Raw genomic sequence first — 7,251 nt, 5'->3', positions numbered from 1 at the left:
TGACTTGGATTATAGACGTAATACAATATGGGACCTGCAGACAAACGTGAGAAGAAGAAAAGATCAGTTTTGCCTATACCACTGGTCTACACTTTTTTAGAAGTCGTCAGCTTCAGAGATAAAATGTGCTTTTTTATTATGGATTTTGATGTGCTGAATTCAAATATGATAATTAAAACAAATAAAAGACTACTGTTTCCAAGATATTTAAGTTTTTAAATTTTACGTCTATATATATCGTGTAGATAGTAGATTTTTTTCATGTGTTTATGGTTGCTTTACATGATAATATTTCACCTGTCATGTTTATGTAACACTTTGTAAAAGAAAAGCAGCAAAAGGGTTATATAAATAAAATGTATTACGAAACAATAACCAAAAAACTATTATGTATATATAAGTACATCATCATCATTGGCGACTCGGTCTCGAAAGACCATGCGAATAGCGCCCTTGGGGTGTTGTCTGTCTCTGTTGGCATCGTCTCCTGTGGCTGTGCAGGCCTATACGTGAGTGACAGTCCCTACTGCAGTTGGTGCAGATATACTGGGAAGTCTGCGTTACTGTGGTTGCTGCTGCGTTCTTCTTTCTCTTACGTTTCTCTGCCGCCAACTGGCCTCTCCTCGCATCAGCGACTGATATGCCATTGTTTACCATCAGTCTCCAGGTGCCTCGGTCCTCGGCCAGCTCTTCCCAGCCATCGGGTGAAATGTTGCATGCCTTCATGTCCCTCTTGCACACATCTTTGAAACGGAGTGAGGGGCGTCCGACTCTTCTCATGCCAGTGGCCAGCTGTCCATATAAGATGTCCTTTGGCAGCCTTCCATCCTCCATGCGTCGGACGTGACCCAGCCATCGAAGGCGGCGTTTAGTTAGCAGGGAGTACATGCTGGGGGTACTTGTACGCTGCATGATCTCGCTGTGTGGAACACGGTCTTGCCAGATGATTTTCAGGATGCGTTTTAGGCACCGTATATGGAAGGAGTTGAGCCAGCGTTCTTGCCTCATGTAGGTACTCCAGGTCTCACTTCCATATAGAAGGGTGCTGAGAACGCAGGCCTGGTAGACTCGGACCTTGGTGTGCTCTGTCAGCGCGTTATTTTCCCACACCCTCTTCGTTAATCGAGCCATGATGGTGTTTGCCTTTCCAAGCCTTCTGTCCAGCTCCATATCAATCGAGAGAGTGTTGCTGATGGTTGACCCTAGGTAGGTAAAGTTGTTGACTGCTTCCAGGGTGACACCGTTGATTTTGATTGAAGGGGCAATGGTGGTATCTTGCACGCTGACATTTGTTTTTTCCAAGTTGATGGTGAGACCAAACTGCATGCAGGCAACAGCAAAACGGTCTCCCAGTCTCTGGAGGGCTTCCTCGGTGTGGACCACAAGAGCTGCGTCATCTGCAAAAAGCATCTCCCTGATGAGCACAGCTCTCACTTTGGTCTTTGAGCGCAGTCGTGCCAGGTTGAACAGCCTCCAGTCGGACCTGGTGTGTAGATATATGGCATCCGTGGACGTATCGAAGGCGTAGGACAGGAGCAGGGAGAAGAAGATACCAAAAAGTGTTGGTGCCAGCACGCAGCCCTGCTTCACACCACTGTTAATTGGGAAGGAGGTTGAGGAGGATCCATCATACAGGACTGTTCCCTTCATATCTGCATGGAAAGAGATTATCATGCTGAGGAGTTTTGGGGGGCAACCGATCTTACTCAGAAGTTCAAAAAGGCCCTTCCTGCTGACCAAGTCAAAGGCCTTGGTGAGGTCGATGAACATCATGTAGAGTGGTTGACCTTGCTCTCTGCTTTTCTCTTGGAGTTGTCGTAGGGAGAAGATCATGTCTGTCGTCGACCTGCCTGCTCTGAAGCCGCACTGTGATTCCGGGTACACACAGTCTGCCAGCAACTGCAGCCTGTTGAGTATGATGCAGGCGTACACTTTACCAACAATACTCAAGAGCGAGATCCCTCTGTAATTATTACAGTCACTGCGGTCGCCATTGTTTTTGTAAAGGGTCACAATTGTGGCATCACACATGTCTTGGGGGACTACTCCCTCCTCCCAGCAGCGGCAAAGTAGCTCGTGCAGTGGTTTAATCAATGCTGGTTTTCCACGTTTGATGGCTTCGGGCTGGATGCTGTCACTACCTGGTGCTTTGTCGTTTGGAAGGGAGTCGATTGCTTTGCTGAGCTCCTCTAAGGTTGGCACTTTGTCGAGCTCTTCCATGGTGGGCAGATTCTTTAAGCTGCTGAGGGCTGCATCAGTGACTGACGTTTCTCGGGAATATAGTTCTGAGTGCTCCACCCATCTGGCGATCTGTTGCCCACGGTCTGTGATCTTCTCTCCCATCAGGGATTTCAGGGGAGCGACCCCTTTCACTGTAGGGCCTAGAGCCTTCTTGATGCCACTGTACATACCTTGGATGTGTCCGGACTCGACCCTGCGCTGGATCCCTTCACACAGTTGTTGCCAGTACTATGTTATAAGTACATAGTTTAGTCCTTATTCAGTGTCTACACGGCGCTTCTTGGCTTGTCTCTTGTATTCATTAAATTGAGCATCTGCAAGCACTGATGGGCTCCATTTGCCCTGATAGCGTTTCTCTATTGTTGCAATGCCCCGGTGAAATCGCTCGCCGTGCTCGTCGCTCACTGCTACGCAGTTCGGTGGAAAAAAATCTAGAGGAGAGTGCAAAAAATGTATCTTTAGTGACATCTTGCATCCAAGGTTTGTGAATGCTTTCAGGAGGTTTTCCACCAACTCCCTGTAGCTGTCTGCTTTGCCTTGTTGTTTCCGAGAAAATATGTTGCCACTAACTGAAAGGCTTTCCTTACCATCTTTTCCTTGCCATGCAATGCACAGTCAAATGCATCATCTTGAAGAAGTTCACGAATCTGAGGACCAACAAAGACACCTTCTTTTATCTTAGCTTCACTTAACCTTGGAAATCTTCCACACAGGTACTTGAAAGCTGCTTGTTGTTTTGTCCATGGCCTTGACAACATTCTTCATCAGACACAGCTTGATGTGCAAGGGTGGTAACAACATCGTCCTTGATTTAACAAGTGGTTGATGAGGAGTACTTTTTCTCCAAGGCTTCAGTGACTATCGGAGAGGCCAATCTCTCTTTTTGTAATGGAAATCTCACGCACGATGTAGTGGGAATCTCTCTCCCAACAGCAAGAGAGCAAGAACCTTCAAGTCGCCACAGCGCTGACATTGATGTTGGTAATAGTTTATCCACCTCAAACGTTGTTTCATGTTTCCATAGGTTTCCATAATATGGACTGCATGACCAACTGGAATTGATTGCAAAACATTGCCATTACACAGCAAAACAGATTTAAGACTCGCTGTCGATGAATCAATGAACAGTCTCGACTCATCTGGATCATGAACGATGTTGAGGGCTGCCATCATACGATCAATGTTGTTGCAGGCTACAATATCACCTTCCATGAAGAAGAATGGGACAAGATCCTTTGGACGGTCACGGAACACGGAAAACCTAACGTCACCTGCCAGGAGATTCCACTGCTATAGTCTGAACCCAACAGCTCTGCCTTACTCTTGGATAGTTCCAAATCCGTGACATGGTCATTCAGCTCACTTTGTGTTATGAGGTGTGGTTCAGAGGAGGAGAATGGGAAGAAATTTGGGTCATGTTGATGGTTCAGGACTAGAAGTTTCATCCTCTTCCTCTTCCTCTTCCTCGTCTGACTCAAGTGAGAATGATTCTGATACACCAGGAACCGGCAGTCCTTCTTGGTTGGGTACTGGCCGTATAGCTGATGGAATATTTGGATAATGCACAGGACACTTTTTCTTCTTTGACACCCTTTCTCAACTGATGGCACCATGCAGAGGTAACAATTGCTGATATGGTCTATTGGCTTTCTTCAAATCATTGGCATAGACTTCCTCTTCCTGTTCAACCACTGGCGAAAATTTGTTGTACAAGTGTTGCAGCATATGTGTATGGCCCACCTCATGTCCTGATCTCCAATTTTGCAGCCAAATTAAACGTGATAGGCTTTCTTAACCATTGTGGTTTTGATGCAAAAGTCCATTCACCACAAACATAGCAGAAGTTTCCTGCATTGTTCACACAAGTACGAGGCATCTCTGCTCACTTTGTCTAAACAGAAATGAATTCCTTTGCAAAAATCAAACATTGAGAAATAAGAGCACGACACTGTATGATTTTTAGAGCTGATTTAAGGCAATTTGTTCAGCAGAGTGATGTAAGCTAAGTTATGATTGCATCATCCTTAACTTTTAAGAATAACATGATGTAATTCATTTCATGTATGACCCAATACCAGCTTCAGATTGCATCATTCATTGGTTTGCCTAAAAAGCAAATACTGTCCAAACCCAGTCATAGATTTTTTCATAGATCCAGTCAAAGATCAATTTTAGCAATTTCTGGTTTAAATTGAGATTCCTCCCGTATATATTAACCCAGTATGATATCTTTAAAACTAGAGCCAATAAACAATCTTCAGCATCATTTTGGTTCTCAGTGACCCAGAATTAGTAAAGTTTGACTACATCTATTTCGAAAGCATTTTGGCTATAGACCAGTGTAATTTAAGTAACCTATCTAATCATGCTTCAAATTGTCATAACCTGTAGTTTTTAATTTACCGAGATACTACATTCACTTTTAATTTTAAAAGGATCACTGCTTTCTGTTCATCTCTGGTCAGTTGCAAGGGAAAGTAAATGGAGCACAATTAAAGTGGTCTTAACAACGGAGAAGAAATCTGTGAATATTGTACAAATGAACATTCTACATTTAGTCGAAAAATTAAGGATCTCTGAAATAAAACTAATGAATTTTACCGAATAATTTCTATCTGTTGCAAGACTCGAGGAATGTTATGAATTTCCTTTTAAATGACCCATAAATACTGACTTTTGTTAGCATTTCTTTGAAAGCAAACCGCAAAATAGTGTAGTGAAATACATTCGGATGCCTCAGTCGTTGAAGGTTGCCTTTGCATGAGGTGTGGTGACGTGTCTTTACACGTGTGTCTTATATAAAATAAAATTACGATATGGGTATGGTAGCGTAAATAATAAATTTGTCATGTCATAATAACAGGTTACTGCATTTGAATGGGAAAATATGAACTAGCTTTCTGAACAATGCTGCACGACGTTCTTATGTTTCATTTATTATATACTCATTTTACTTTTCTACCTAAAGCTGAATATTAAAAAAAAAACACTACAAGAAACTCAGTAATTGAATTTATGCTGAATTTTAAAGTAAAGACAGAACAGTAGGTTCAACAATACACCGTAATAGTATTAATGCTCATATCGCACCGTCCAGCGACCTTTGAATTTGGTCGCAAGCTACGTCATTCTTTTCAAATATGATTTTCGTGTTGGGCTACATTAACTTGAAATTTAGAGCCGTACTGTGAATTAATAATTAATGCATACTGAAACAGTTTTTCCAGTTGTTCTTGAAATGATTCTGTTTTTGTGTTGTTGGGTTTTTTTTGTCGATCCAACTAAATTCTGCTTTTCTAGTTAGCATGGACTGGATTTATTAGCCTGGTCAATTCTGTACACTGTACATGTGGATGGAGGTGCCCTGCCTTAATGCTGCCGCTTTTGTGTTTCTGTTCTGTCACTGATTGTTCGGAATCATAATGTGGGAAAAATATGAATTCATTTGAATGAAATTTAGACTATGTTTTTATTTTATTTCAAAGTGTTTGTTTAGCAAGTGGATTATTTAGGCTTTTTATTTATTTCGGGCCCAGACGATGCACTTTCAATTCCTATTTTAAAAAATAGTCCTATACTCGATTTGAATCAATATAATCATTAGTGCTCATAGCTGGTAACATTTGAAAGTAGCATTTTTTACAATTATAATGCAAGGAGCAACTGTCCGTCAATAAAACATTTGACACAGATATAATTTCTCAACACTGGACCTCCGATGGAAATTCCTGTATGTTGCCATATAGTTCACTTGGGCAATATCCACGGAAGTAGTTGATGCGCCATGTAAATGGATTTCAGTGAGACTGTTTACAACCTTTCGACCGAAAAGTTTGTTCTTTACACCATAAGCATTCACGACAGATACAGTATTGAATACAGGAGGAAGAGTAGCATTCCGGTTGTTGGATATACATGTGAATGGATGATTACTGGATTCACCAACTTTATTTATAAAATAACACTACCGATGTTGCTGAGATTTAAAATTAAATGGGATTTTTAAACTGGATATTTGCATTATTTGATTTGGAAGAATGTTGGTTAAATACGTTTATCTCATTTGGGAGCCCAACAGTTGTCGGCATTCACTTTAAAAGAGGTAGTTTATTTGCTCCTATAGTTTACGCCACACTTGTCCAAGTGGTGGGGTTCAAGATTCAAACCGCGTGATAGAAACAATGTGCTCATATTTAGATTTAGTTTGGCTTACGGATAATAGTAGTGAAGTGGGCCACCCTAGCCTCAATGGGAATTAGCATTACAGAGACCCCTGGGCCACTCTAGCCTCCAGGGAAAATTAACATGGAGAAAAATCGTGGGCCACTCTAGCCTCAAAGGGAATTTAACATGGGAAATAGTCTTGGGCTACTCTAGCCTCAAGGGGAATTGAACATGGGAAAAAGTCTTGGGCCACTCTAGCCTCAAGGAGAATTGAACATGGGGGAATAAAGTGTGGGTCTATCTAGGGACAAGGGGAATTGAACATATGGAAATTGAACATGGTGGGTCTGTAAAGCGTCAAGGGGAATTGAACATGGTGGGATTGTCTAGGGACAATGATGGTAGAGGGTCAAACACAACAGAGACAGAGATATACATACAGTAGTACAAGCGTGAGATTTATATATAAAGCATTACCAAGACCTGAAATCTTGATGGGGTGTTCAAAAATTTGCATAATTGTAATGATGCTATAAATAGCTATAATCAAGGAAATGCTCAACGACAAAATGGATGTGACTAAAAGTAATGCTAAAATGACGAAATTGTCCCAGAATTTAAAGGAAAATAAACATATCCCCGAAAATTAAGTTACAACGGTTTAGAATAAAATGGATAAAATTAGTAACTACTTACAAAATCAACTTGTGTGACGATCGTCGATAAACACCCATGTATCTATTTATAGCTATAATCAGCTAAAATTCCTATGAAATTCCACTATCTATTTATAGCTCCAACTTGTGGGTTATTCCTTTGGAAAATCCCATTATCTTTTTATAGCCT

The sequence above is a fragment of the Sinohyriopsis cumingii genome, chromosome 4 (genome assembly GCF_028554795.1).
Source record: "Sinohyriopsis cumingii isolate HCF-2022 chromosome 4, ASM2855479v2, whole genome shotgun sequence".
Classification (NCBI taxonomy): domain Eukaryota; kingdom Metazoa; phylum Mollusca; class Bivalvia; order Unionida; family Unionidae; genus Sinohyriopsis; species Sinohyriopsis cumingii.
This window is presented reverse-complemented; position numbering follows the sequence as displayed.